Source organism: Callorhinus ursinus, unplaced genomic scaffold (assembly GCF_003265705.2).
Source record: "Callorhinus ursinus isolate GAN/ISIS: 27379988/994484 unplaced genomic scaffold, GSC_fseal_2.0 scaffold12, whole genome shotgun sequence".
Classification (NCBI taxonomy): domain Eukaryota; kingdom Metazoa; phylum Chordata; class Mammalia; order Carnivora; family Otariidae; genus Callorhinus; species Callorhinus ursinus.
In genome coordinates, this window is record NW_027397074.1 from 48038184 (window position 1) to 48052000 (window position 13817).

Sequence of the window (13817 nt, forward strand, 5' to 3'; positions counted from 1 at the left end):
ACAGGCACATGCTCTTCTGACTGAGCCAGCCAGGCGCACCTCCTGTAGTCATTTTTGATGTAAGGTTGTCTATCTCTGTCTTTTCAGTAATATATTCATTAAAATAGACAAATTAAGACATCATTAGATTGCTAAAATAACCAACGATGGAGAGCTTCCTAATGCGAAGAGCTGCCTGACATGTTGGTGTACCATCTTTTCTTAGCATGTAATTTTTGATGACTTAAACTGCTAGACCCTCTGGCTACATGCATGAATAGAAATATAGTGTGGGTCTGAGCATTTAAGCAGATAATGACAGTTCTGTTCCTCTGATGTGGAAAAGTGAGAGCTGCTGTCTACTGCTTCCTGAATACTAACTGAGATTTTATTGTGTTTTAATCTAGTTCACAGAAACATTTAGTGACCTAGTTTTTTATTTATAAATATGTCAAAATCAGTAGAAAGTCTGGTAATCAAATCAAAAGAGGTTATATTTGAAATAACATACCTGCTCATTTACTTATTGGATCTTAAGTAATGGGGTCCCAAATGTACAGTGATGGTCATGACATAATATTATATGAATTTGAAGTAATTCTGTGGCTTTGACCTCATAAGATATGCAGAAAATACTAAGTTCAAGGGAAATGTTTTAATTAGAATGTTGTGACTTTATTACTTCTTTTTAGCCTCTATCAAGACATTTTAAGATATATTAGGAAATCTTACATCCTCTGTAAAGACTATGTGAAATGAATAATAATTTCTGTTCCTCTGACCCAGCTGGTGGGAACACTGTTTTTACTGCATGATAAAGTAACTCTAAAATCTGGGCATAATATAAATACTGTATTTTGGGAAGGTCATTTTTGGCACTTTTTCTACTGTAGTATACTTCTTTAGTCTGGCATTGTTAGACTTCTTATTAATGGTGAAGGGGAAGAAGCTCTGTGATTATCAAGATACTTGGGGTCATTTAAAGATTCTGTCTGTAATATTCATTGGCTTTATGACCTTTGTCAAGTTCTTGATACTTTCTAAGCCTCAGTTTTCTCATTTATTAATAAGGGATGTCATTACCTCAAAGATTTAAGGGAATAATGAATGAAATACTGCATTTGTAGAAGATCCTTAGCAAAAGTTTGTCCCTTTCTTGTTCTTACATGTATAATATGTCGAAGGTTAGGGCTAGACTAAGGACTCTGTTGAGAAGAACCAAACCATTAAGCATGTATCATGTAGCACTCAGAAGAATAATACCTTCAAGATGTTTTTGTTCTTTCTCTGAAATACAGATGCACCAGTACATACTGAATTAAATGTCAAGGTTAGGGGCACCTGGGTGGCTCAGTCGGTTAAGTGTGTGCCTTCGGCTCAGGTCATCATCCCAGGGTCCTGGGATCAAGTCCCATGTCGGGCTTCTTGCTGAGGAGCTTCTCTCTCTGCCTGCCCCTCCCCCTACTTGTGCTCTTTCTCTCTCTCTCTCTCTCTTTCTCTGACAAATAAATGAATAAAAATCTTAAAAAAATAAAAAAATACATATCTTAAATGTCAAGGTTAAGATATAGGTTGACAACATCCTGTGTTTGCAACTGTTGGAACCAGTTTGCACAATTTGTAGGAGTTGTAATTATAAATATGTTACTCACAAAATAGCAGTGCCTGTTCATTATGCAGGTATATCTTCCATAAAAGCCATTAAATTGGTTCCAAGAGGATTCAGTGTGCTTTCTATGACACTGAGTTTTTGGTCCCTTTTCTTTGTGATGTGTGAAAACTTTAGGGCTCAGAATTATCAATGCAATAATTGTGTGTGAAGCAAGGGTACCATGAAGAGTTATCAGGGCACTCTTTGCGGCCAGAGGTGGTACCAAGTGTTCACTTGGGGCAAGCATCCTTAGTCCTATAACCTTCAGCAGCCTTCTCCAGTTCTTTGATATGAAGAGATAACATATTTGCAGTGTTTGTATGGAAAGTGCTGGGCAAGCACAGCTTCAAGATGAGTCAACCTCTGAACTTCCCAGCAGTTTGCCACACTGAAGCTGGAGCCACTACAGTTTGGAGTTGTCTGATTTAAGTAAGAATTGTTGGTTTGCCATCACCTACTATCTTCCTGCTACTTAACTCTTCCCTGAATCTTAGAGATGTGGGAATCCTATGACAAAAGCATATGGCCAACTGCTATTACTCTTGATATGAACTTAGATCATATTTTTGCATGCATGGAATAAGTATGTTATAGTGTACTTGAAGAAAGCTACCCAGTGGTTAAAAAAACCTTACTTTGTTACTATTAATGATCGATATAACATTCTTTTGATCAGTGTACCAACTTTGAATCATCTAACATCTAACTTCAGATAATCATTGTTCAGAAAGTTAGTGCTTTAAGGAATTTATAGTTGACATTTATAATTACATAATTTATAATCTCAAACTCTCATACTAGAAATAATGAATAAAAATGGTTGGTTTTTTAAGCCCGAACCATTAGATTCACTGAAATTATTTAAAAACTATTCATTTAAGACTGATCCACTGCTGACTCCCGATTTGCCATCACAGCTTTTTAGGCCCTCTTTGATTACAGCATTTATGACATTGCATTGCAATTGTTTGATTGCACATCTGTGTTATTAACAAAGCTGTGAGCTGTTTAAGGGAAGAGGGTCTGTCTTCTTCAGTGATATCCCTGTTTTAGTATATGTCCCCATTGTTAATAAGTGCCAGATAAATGTGTTTGAAATGGTCATGAAATGACTTAAACACAGAATACAGTATAAAACACTCAAGCATTAGTGATCTGAGATCATTTTTGTGTGACTTGACTGATAATTGTGGCATGATTTATTTAACAGAATTTTGGTGGGTGATATTTATGCATGAGTAAGGAAATTTTAGTAGATGATTCAAAATATCAGGAATTAAATAAAGAACAGAGAAACAACCTATGGCTTTTACATGTTGATTGGACCAGCCTTCTGGAAGCCATCTCTGTCCATCACAGTCTTGTCTCTCCTTCAGGCCAATCACAAACATTTAATTCTTGCCTAGAAGGATACTTAGAAAGCACCTAATATAACATCATTTTTGTTGAAGTAAACTGAGTTAGGATAAACTGAAACTTGGTTTGGCAAGACCCTTCTTAATGTCAGAGTAGGGCTTGCATGTTGTGACCTCTTAGTCCCACTGCACTCCTCTTCCAAGCAGAGGCTTGGACCTGTTCATTGAACAAAGCCAGGTGCTGTATCAGGTTAACTCCAGGGAATTTTGAGTGAATACACATGAATGTTTGTCAAACTATTAGTATTAATTGCCAAACTTCAGAGAATCATCAGTGTGGTTATCTATGAGACTTCAAATTTCTTTGGGAAAATTCTTTTGAATTTCACATTAATTCTTTAGCTAGAAACACAGATTGATTTATATTGAGGATTATTACACACAAGAAGTGACAGCTTCCTAGATAATGGTGTTCATATGTTTTTGGTCTGTCTTTAGATATAGCTTTTGTACTTTAACAAGTAATTCATTCAGTATTTTTGCTGGCATTGTGTTAGGTTCTGAAATAGAGAAATGGAAAAGACATAGACTCTCTTCTTTAGCAATTCTGATCTGCTGGCAAAAACAAACAAAAAGTACATTGCAGTATCTTGTGATAAGAGCCACAGTAAAAGTTTTGTGGTTTTTGTTTTTTAAATATCACAGAACTAAACTGATTGGCTATCCATATTCAAAAAGTTCAGTTGGATCCTTACCTTCACCATAAACAAAAATAAATTCTAAGGGAACTAAATACTTAGATGTAAAATGTATAGCTTTTATAAGAGAAGAGAGAAGTACATCTTTATAACGTCAGGGTTGGGAAGGATTTTTCTAAAGCTACAAAAAGCTTAGCGAGTCCTTAAGAGATAGATAAATTTGATTTATATTAAAATAGAAAATTTTTGTACAACAAAGGAAACTATGAACAAAATTAAGATGAAATTTTTTAGTTAATTCTACCAACAAAGGAGTATGTAAAGGACTACATAAAAATAAGAAAAATGTGCGGTGGGTATGTGAAGAAAATTCCAAAAGAGGAAATGTAAGTAGCCAAAAAAACATATAAACAGATGCTTGGCCTTCGTGGTAATCAAAGATATGTAAATTAAAACCACAGTGAAATTCCATTTCATACATATCAAACTGAAAAAGATTTAAAAGTTCTGATAGGATGAAGTGTTGGCAAATACATGGTTGTTTGTAAATCACCTCAAAGCTTAAAAGCCCTGTTTTCATTCTTGGTTGTCCATCTACCAAAACACTAGTAGAGTGTTCAAAACCCTTTGAGCATCTACCAAATGTTATGAACTAAGGTCATAAGAGTTTTCTTCAGAGACTCTAGTCAGAGAACTTCCTGTACACTGCTGGTAGGAGTACAAATTGGTATAATATTTAGAGAGCACTTAAAATGATTTAATATGTCAACATTTAAAACAACCTCAAAAATACACTGTTGAGAAAAATAGAACACAGAGGAATACCCATGGTGTGATTTTAGAGTTTAATAACATGCAAAAAGATCAGACATATTGTTTAGGGATACGTATATAGTAAAAGTATACAAACATTCTATTCAGGATACTGCTTACTTCCAGGGGAAGAGAGAGGGTGATATGATGGGAGCATGGCCCAGAAGGGGCTTTGGCTGTATCTAAACTGTTTAATTTCTTAAAAGAAATGGCAAATATAGGATAATAAAGATTTACAAATGCCAGGTGTTTGCTGTATTATTTTCTATACCACCTTGTGTATTTTAACTATTTCATTCTACAAGGAAAGGGGGAAAATGCACAGTGGAGAACTCATTCTCTGAGGGAAGGTCAGGGAGGGCCCTCTGGAATAGATGACCTTTATGCTGGTTTTGGAAAAGTGGTACAGTGTGTAGGCATGGGGTTATGCAATAGCATTTTGTGTTCAGGGACCTATATGCAGTTTATTTCTACACTTTCAGGACTGGGGTGTGGATAGAATGAGAAAACAGGAAGGTTATCAGAGGTAAGCCTAGACAATGAACCAGGAATCAGATCTTATGACAGTATTCGTTTCCCAAAGCAAGTAAAATTTCTTGTACACTGCTATTCTCCACTCCAGTTGGGACAGTCAGCTCATTGAGTAATGACGACTAGAGTCTCTGAAGAAGACTCTTATGACCTTAGTTCATAACATTTGGTAGATGCTTATAGGGTTTTGAACACTCTACTGGTGTTTTGGTAGATGGGCAACCAAGAATGAAAACGGCTTTTAAGCTTTGAGGTGATTTACAAACAACCAAGATACTTGTACTGTTGAGGAAGCTTTATGGGCCATCCAGTCTGAAAGCCTCGGGCCTGCTCAGCTCTGAGATTCATGCCTAGTTTTCTTTCCTGGGCCAGTGGGAAGGGCAGTTTCTTCTCTTACTGCCACTCACATGGCTCTGCTGTGCATTTTTTGGTTCCCTCTATCTCCACATGGTGGAGAGTTTCTATCAAGAAAGGATGCTGTATTTTGTCAAATGCTTTTTCTGCATCTATTGAGAGGATCATATGGTTCTTGTTCATTTATTAGTGTGGTGTATCACATTGACTGATTTGTGGATGTTGAACCACCCTTGCATCCCAGGAATAAATTCCACTTGGTCGTGGTGAATAATCCTTTTAATGTACTATTGCATATAGATGGTATCTTGGTGAGAATCCCATGTTCCTCAGGGATGTTGGTCTGCAATTCTCCTTTTTGATGAGGTCTTTGTCTGGTTGTGGGGTCAAGGTAATGCTGGATTCATAGAATGAGTTTGGAAGTTTTCTTTCCAGTTCTATTTTTTGAAACATTTTCAGAAGAATAGGTATTAATCCTTCTTTAAATGTTTTGTAGAATTCCACTGGGAGGCCATCTGGCCCTGGACTCTTGTTTGTTGGGAGGTTTTTGATTACTGATTCAATTTCTTTGCTGGTTATGGCTCTGTTCAAGTTTTCTATTTCTTCCTGTTTCAGTTTTGGTGATTTATATGTTTCTAGGAATGCATCCATTTCTTCCAGATTGCCTAATTTGTTGACATATAGTTGATCATAATATTCTTTTATAATTGTTTGTATTTCTTTGGTGTTGTTTGTGATCTCTCCTCTTTCATTCATGATTTATTTATTTGGGTCTTTTCTCTTTTTGATAAGTCTGGCTAGGGGTTTATTGATCTTATTAATTCTTTCAAAGAACCAAGCAGTCTTGTTCATCTGTTCTACTGTTTTTTTTATTTCTACATCATTGATTTCTGCTTTACTCTCTATTATTTCTCTCCTCCTGCTGGATTTAGGCTTTTTTTGCTATTCTCTTTCCAACTCCTTTAGGTGTAAGGTTAGGTTGTATATTTGAGACTTTTCTTGTTTCTTGAGAAAGGCTTGTATTCCTACATACTTCCCTCTTAGGACCACCTTTGCTGCATCTCACACATTCTGAACTGTCATGTTTTCATTTTCATTTCCTTCCATGTATTTTTTAAATTCTTCTTTAATTTCCTGGTTAACCCATTCAGTCTTTAGTAGGATATTCTTTAACCTCCATGTATTTGTGGTCCTTCCAAATTTTTTCTAGTAGTTGACTTCAAGTTTTAAAACATTGTGGTCTGAAAGTAGGTGAAGAATAATCGCAATCTTTTTGTAGCAGCTGAGACCTGATTTATGACCCAGTATGTGACCTATTCTAGAGAATGTTCCATGTGCACTTGAGAAGAATATGTATTCTGCTTTAGGATGCTCTGAATATACCTGTTAAGTCCATCTAATCCAGTGTGTCATTCAAAGCCCTTGTATCCGTGTTGATCTTCTGCCTACATGATCTGTCCATTGCTGTGAGTGGGGTGTTAAAGTCCTCTACCATTACTGTATTATTATCAACGTGTTTCTTTAATTCTGTTATTAATTGGTTTATATAATTGGCTGCTCCCAAGTAGGGGCATACATATTTACCACTGTTAGATCTTCTTGTTGGATAGACCCTTTTATTATGATGTAGTGTCCTTCTTCATCTCTTATTACAGTCTTTGGTTTAAAATTTAGTTTGTCTGATATAACGATTGCTACTCCAGCTTTCTTTTGATGTCCACTGACATGATAAATGACTCTCTACCCCCTCACTTTCAATCTGGAGGTGTCTTTGGGTCGAAAATGAGTCTCTTATAAGCAGCGTGTTGATGGGTCTTGTTTTTATTATCCATTCTGATACCCTATGTCTTTTGCTTGGAGCATTTAGTCTATTTACATTCAGAGTAATTATTGAAAGATACGAAGTTAGTGCCATTGTATTACCTGTAAAGTAGCAGTTCCTGTAGATTGTCTCTGTCCCTTTCTGGTCTTTGTTACTTTTGGGCTCTCTCTTCACTCAAAGGAGCTCCTTCAATAGTTCTTGCAGGGCTGGTTTAGTGTTCACAAATTCCTTTAGTTTTTGTTTGTTCTGGAAACTCTTTATTTCTCCTCCTATACCAAATGACAGCCTTGCTGGATAAAGTATTCTTGGCTGTATATTTTTCCCATTTAGCACATTGAATATATCATGCCTGTCCTTTCTGGTTGGCCAGGTCCCTGTGGACAGGTCTCCTGCCAGCCTTATGTTTTTACCCTTGTAGGTTAAGGGCCTCTTGTCCCGAGCTGCTCTCAGAATATTCTTTTTTTTTTTTTTTTTTTTAAAGATTTTATTTATTTATTCATGAGAGACAGGGAGAGAGAGAGAGAGAAGCAGAGGGAGAAGCAGGCTCCCAAGGAGCAGGGAGCCCGATGCGGGACTCGATCCCAGGACCCCGGGATCATGACCTGAGCCGAAGGCAGACGCTTAACCATCTGAGCCACCCAGGCGCCCTCTCAGAATATTCTTTATCTTTGAAATTTGCAAGTTTCAAATATATGTTGAGGTGTTGACCTGTTTTTATTGATTTTGAGGGGGGTTCTCTCTGCTTCCTGGACTTAAATGCCTGTTTCTTTCCCCAGATTAGGGAAGTTCTCAGCTATAATTTGTTCATATAAACCTCCCTCTGGGACCCCTATTATCCAGATATTATTTCATTTTATGGAATTGCTGAGTTCTCAAAGTCCCCCTTTCATGATCCAGTAGTTGTCTTTCTCTCTTCTTTTCAGCTTCCTTATTTTCCATCATTTTGTCTTCTATATCACTGACTCTCTTCTGCCTCATTTAAAAAATAAGAAGGAAGGAAGGAGAAAAGAGAGAAAAAAAATAAGAAGCCTGATCTGAAAAATAAGAGAAGGAAACAAATGAACCAACAAATGAACAAAAGACTATAAGGCTGATAAAAAAATATAAAGAGAAAAGGAAAAAAGAAAATATATATAAAATAAAGGATAAAGAAAAAATAAGAAATAGAAAAAAAAATTTTTTTTAAATTAAGAAAAATGAAAAAAAAAAACCAAAAACAAAAACAAAGGAAACAAGCCTGGTCCTATTTCCACTGGAAGCTGATGTTTTGGAGCTTTCTTTAATCAGTAGACTTGGTAGATGCTTGGGCCTGTGTTGGTCTTCTGAGAGAGAAGCCTGCTGGGCTGGCTCAGAAGTTGACTTACTCTTGTAAAGATGCCCCTGCAAGAGCAGGGGGCGGGGTTTTATGTAGGCAACCCCAGCCTCCACTGGAGGTTCTGTGTTTCTCTCTGAGGTCTGACTGTACTGGTGGGCAGGAGGAGGGAGTGTTGGCGGTGGAGGAAGAATATGGCATTACCCTCCCCTCTTGTCCTTGCATAGTGGAACCCCCAGCCACCGCTGTTCAGGAGGCCCTCTTAGAAAAGCAAACAATCTCCTTGTGTCCCTAGTTTTTATCAGTTCCCTGCCCTTAACCTGTCTGTGCCCGGGCTGTGGACAAGCCCAGTGCTACAGATCTCCTGTATTTTATCTCTGACCGGTGGCTGGGATTCAAAACTCCAAGTTTCAATGGGCCTGGTAAGGTGTGGGCCCATTCTAGTCCCCTGAAGGCGGGGCTCAGGGCGTGCCCAGCATCACCCCGTACCGAAAAGCAGTCACACAGTGCTGCACAGAGGTTGGAGTTTATTCCCTTTGGTCCCAGAAAAGCCACTGCAGAGGTTTTATTCTATCTATTGTGGCAGATAGCGAAAAGTGGCAGCCAGGTTATCTGCAATCTGCTCCTGTCTCAGCTTTCTGCTTAGTTTTGCCAAAGAAAAGCAGTCGCTCAGACACACACAGATGTTTAAGCCTATTGTGGCTCATGGTGAAAAGTTGTTAAGAGGTTTTCTGCCCTCTGCACCCATCTCTGACCCTGCTATTGAGCATGGCTCAGTGGGTCCCTGCTGACCTTTGTCCTCGGAGAGGCAAAATATGCTCTTCCAAATGCCCTTTGGGAAGGGGAGCTATTGCTTCCAGTGTGACCCAGGGGATCTCCTCACCACGGTTTATTATGTGGTCCCTACCCTCTGGGCTCTTTCCCACTTTCTCCATCTTCTGACTTTGCTCCATGAAAAGGGTTGCCTCCCCTTCATGGCCATGGGGCTTTCCTCTTCCCCAGGTAAGGGCTCTAGACCTTGCATCTGCAACTTTCTCTCCCTCCAACTGTGCAGATTGTTTCCTTAATCCTCAGATCATCTTCCTAGTTGTTCAGAATAGTTGAATGTTGATCTAGCTATATTTGAAGGACAAGGCAAGTTCAGGGTCCCTCTACTAATCCACCATCTTAACTCGGCTCTCAGTGTTTACTTCTTAAAGAAGTTATTTATCAAGAACCTAACAAACTACTGAATTACAAAATATTAGGTTAATTGATGTTAAAGAGACACTGGGCATTCTTGAACATGGAAAAATTCCAGGGTCCATCTATATACTATTCAATGAGGTAGACCAAGCTCATAGGAACCCAAGATATTTCAAAGAGAAGTACAATGAAATAAAACCATCTGAATCTGGCAGTCTAGTGTATTCTTGTCTAGCTAGATAAGAAAGAAGTGAAAAGACTTTGGACACAGCAAGATCTTTGGGCTTTAATAGTGCTCAGTACCATGGTGGATTTTGGAAAAAGTGAGCAACATAGGCATTTTCAGAGAATAAACAAGGAAGTTGAATTTTGAACACAAGTCAGCTCTTTTCTTGTGTGCCTGCAGCCTGAGATAGTGGAATGAGAGAAAAAAAAAATTAACACTGGTGCCACCAGTTAGTTCGTAGAGTGATTTTGAGCAAGTCAGTTACAATTTGAATCTTTTCTTCATCTATAAATTGAGAATACCACTTGCCCCTGCCTACTTTAAAAGGCTGTTGAAGATTTATTCAGACAATTTTTGTTACTTGCAATGCCAATATAAGGGTTGAAATTTTAGGACTTAATTTTTATGTAGTTTAAAATGGTTCAGTAGTGTTCTCAAAGGCCAGGTTACCTGTGTCACCTAATCAAAAAGTATGGTTTCAATGTGAATTTCCCTAATGATTAGTGATGCTGAGCATCTTTTCTTTATTTTTTTTAAAGATTTATTTGTTTGAGGGGCGCCTGGGTGGCTCAGTCGGTTAAGCAGCTGCCTTCGGCTCAGGTCATGATCCCAGGGTCCTGGGATTGAGCTCCACATCGGGCTCCATGCTCAGCAGGAAGCCTGCTTCTCCCTCTCCCACTCCCCCCTACTTGTGTTCCCTCTCTCCTGTCTCTCTCTCTGTCAAATAAATAAATAAAATCTTTAAAGAAAAAAAGATTTATTTGTTAGAGAGAGAGAGAGAATACGTGCGAGGGGGGAGGAGCAGAGGTAGAAGAAGAGAGCGAATCTCAAGGAGACTCCCCACAAGTGTGGAGCCTGACATGGGGCTCGTTCTCAGGACCCTGAGATCATGACCTGAGCCAAAATCAAGAGTCAGATGCTTAACCAACTGAGCCACCCATGTGCTCCCACTGGATAAGTTTTTATTTTGTTGCTTGTGCTTTAGGTGTCATATCTAAAAAAATCATTACCAAGACCCATGTCAAGGATCTTTATTCATATGTTTTCTTCCAGGAGTTTCATGGTTTCAGGTCTTACATTTAAGTCTAGTCAACTTTGAATTAATTTTTATGAGTGGTGTGAGGTGGGGGTCCAGTTTCATTCTTTTACATGTGAATATCTAATTATCCCAGCACCACTGAAATAAGTCAGATAGAGAAAGACAAATACTTTAGGATCTCACTTACATGTGAAATTAAAAAAAAAAAACCTACCAAAAAACAAAAACAAAAACAAAACCCAAACTCATAGAAAAAAAAAATCAGACTTATGTTCACCAGAGGTGGTAGATAGGGGAGTGGGAAGTGGAGGAAAGTAGTCAAAAGGTACACACTTCCAGTTAGAAGACAAATAAGTACTAGAGATGTAATATGCAACATGATGACTACAGTTAACACTGCTGTGTGATATATAAGAAAGTTGTTAAGAGAGTAAATCCTGGCGGTGGAGGAGTAGGGGACCCTATTCCAACCAGTCCCCGGAATTGAGCTGGATATCTACCAGACCACTCTGAACACCCACGAAATCAGCCTGATATGTAAGAAGATATATCTGGATCTCTACAAACAGAATATCACAGGTGGTTGGTTTTGAGGTATGAAGTGGGGAGCTGTGATTCTGCGGGCACATATCTGAAGATAAACAGAAGGGGGAGGGAGCCATGGGGCTCGTACACTGCCGGTGAGCGATAGCCTCCTGCGCTGGGGACCAGGCGCAGACTCACAGACTGGTAGCAGTGGGCAAAGGACTTTAGGGCAGCCCCCTGGAATGAAACCTGGACTGGTGGGGCCGCGCATGTGAACTGGGTGTGGCTGGCGGTTTTAGAAGCACAAAGGGCAGAGAGGTGCCCTGACCGGGAGGCAGGACTGGGAGTACTGCGGGGGGAGGCACAACCCAGGATGCTGCAGTTTATAGCAGCACGGACAGAAACGGAGATAGTGTGGCCTGGAGAGGTCACTGAAGAACAGAGTGCAATCTGCTCTGAGGCAGAGGGTTGGAAATTATCTCTTCTGCTCTCACTCTCGGAAGAGATGCAGAAAGCCACCAGGGAAAGCTGCCAGAGAACAAAAGCCCCCAAAAACCTGTTTTCACTGAGCCCATTCCCTGCCACAGGGGGCAGGGCAACTCCGCCCAAACAGGGTTGCCTGAGTAACAGTGCAGCAGGCCCATCCCCCAGAGGACAGGCTGGGAGAACAAGAGGCCAACAACCCTCAGGTCCCTATAAAACAGGTGCATCTTGCTTGGGTTGTGGTCAATAATTTAGACTCTATACATTCCCTCAACCACCCATCAACAGAAAACTAGGAAGAGGAACCCCCAAAATAGGAAAGACTCAGAGACTATGACTTATGCCACAGACTTGCAAATGGATTCAGATATAACCAAGATGTCAGAGATGGAATTCAGGGTAGCAGTTGTGAAGACGATAGCTAGAATGGAGAAATCAATTAATGGCAACGTAGAGTCTCTAAGGGCAGAAATGAAAGCTGAACTGACAGGACTTAAAAATGCTATCAGTGAGATCCAATCTAATCTAGATAATCTAACAGCTAGGGTAAGCGAGGCAGAAGAACGAATTAGTGATCTAAATGACCAATTGATAGAAAAGAAGGAAAAAGAGGAGGCCAGGGAAAAATAACTCAAAATCCATGAAAATAGAATCAGAGAAATAAGTGACACCATGAAAGTTTCCACTGTCAGAATTATTGGGGTCCCTGAAGGGGTGGAGAGAGAGAGGGGACTAGAGGATATATTTGAGCAAATCATAGCTGAGAACTTCCCTAATCTGGGGAATGAAACAAACATGCGTGTCCCAGAGGCAGAGAGGACCCCCTTCCAAGATCAAGGAAAACAGGCCAACGCCCCGCATGTGATAGTAAAACTCGCAAATCTTAGAACCATCTTAAGGGCAGTTGGGGGAAGAGATTCCTTACGTACAGAGGGAGGAACATCAGAATAACGTCAGACCTATCCACAGAGACCTGGCAAGCCAGAAAGGGATGGCAAGACATATTCAGGGTACTAAACGAGAAGAATGTGCAGCCAAGAATACTTTATCCAGCAAGGCTGTCATTTAGAATGGATGGAGAGATGCAGAGCTTCTAAGACCGTCAGAAATTAAAAGAATATGTGACCACTAAGCCTGCCTGCAAGAAATATTAAGGGGGGGTTCTATAAAAGGAGAAAGACCCCAAGAGTGATATAGAACAGAAATTTACAGAGACAATCTATAGAAACAAGGACTTCACAGGCAGCATGATGATAATAAAGTCATATCTTTCAATAATCATTCTCAACGTGAACGGCCTAAATGCTCCCATAAAATGGCACAGGGTTACAGATTGGATAAAAAGACAGGACCCATCCATATGCTGTCTACAAGAGACTCATTTTGAACCTAAAGATACATCCAGACTGAAAGTGAAGGGATGGAGATCCATCTTCCATGCCAATGGACCTCAAAGAAATCTGGGGTAGCAATTCTTATATCAGACAAATTAGATTTTAAACTAAAGACTGTAGTTAGAGGCACAGAAGGACACTATATCATTCTTAAAGGGTCTATCCAACAAGAAGATCTAATAATTGTAAATATCTACACCCCCAGCATGGGAGCAGCCATCTACATAAGCCAACTGTTAACCAAAATAAAGAGTCCTATTGATAACAATACGTTAATTGTAGGAGACCTCAATACTCCACTCTCAGCAATACACAGATCATCTAAGCAGAAAATCAACAAAGAAACAAGAGCTTTGAATGACACACTGGACCAGATGGACCTCATAGATATATACAGAACATTCCACCCTAAGACAACAGAATACTCATTCTTCTTGAGCACACACGGAA

The 13817-nt window shown here is 39.4% G+C and overlaps 1 protein-coding gene across 4 annotated transcripts in view; it reads left to right on the forward strand.

Moving 5' to 3' along the window:
* The window catches only part of BBS9 (Bardet-Biedl syndrome 9), a 474925-nt gene that overhangs the window by 278841 nt on the left and 182267 nt on the right, over positions 1-13817 (forward strand). The window lies entirely within an intron of this gene.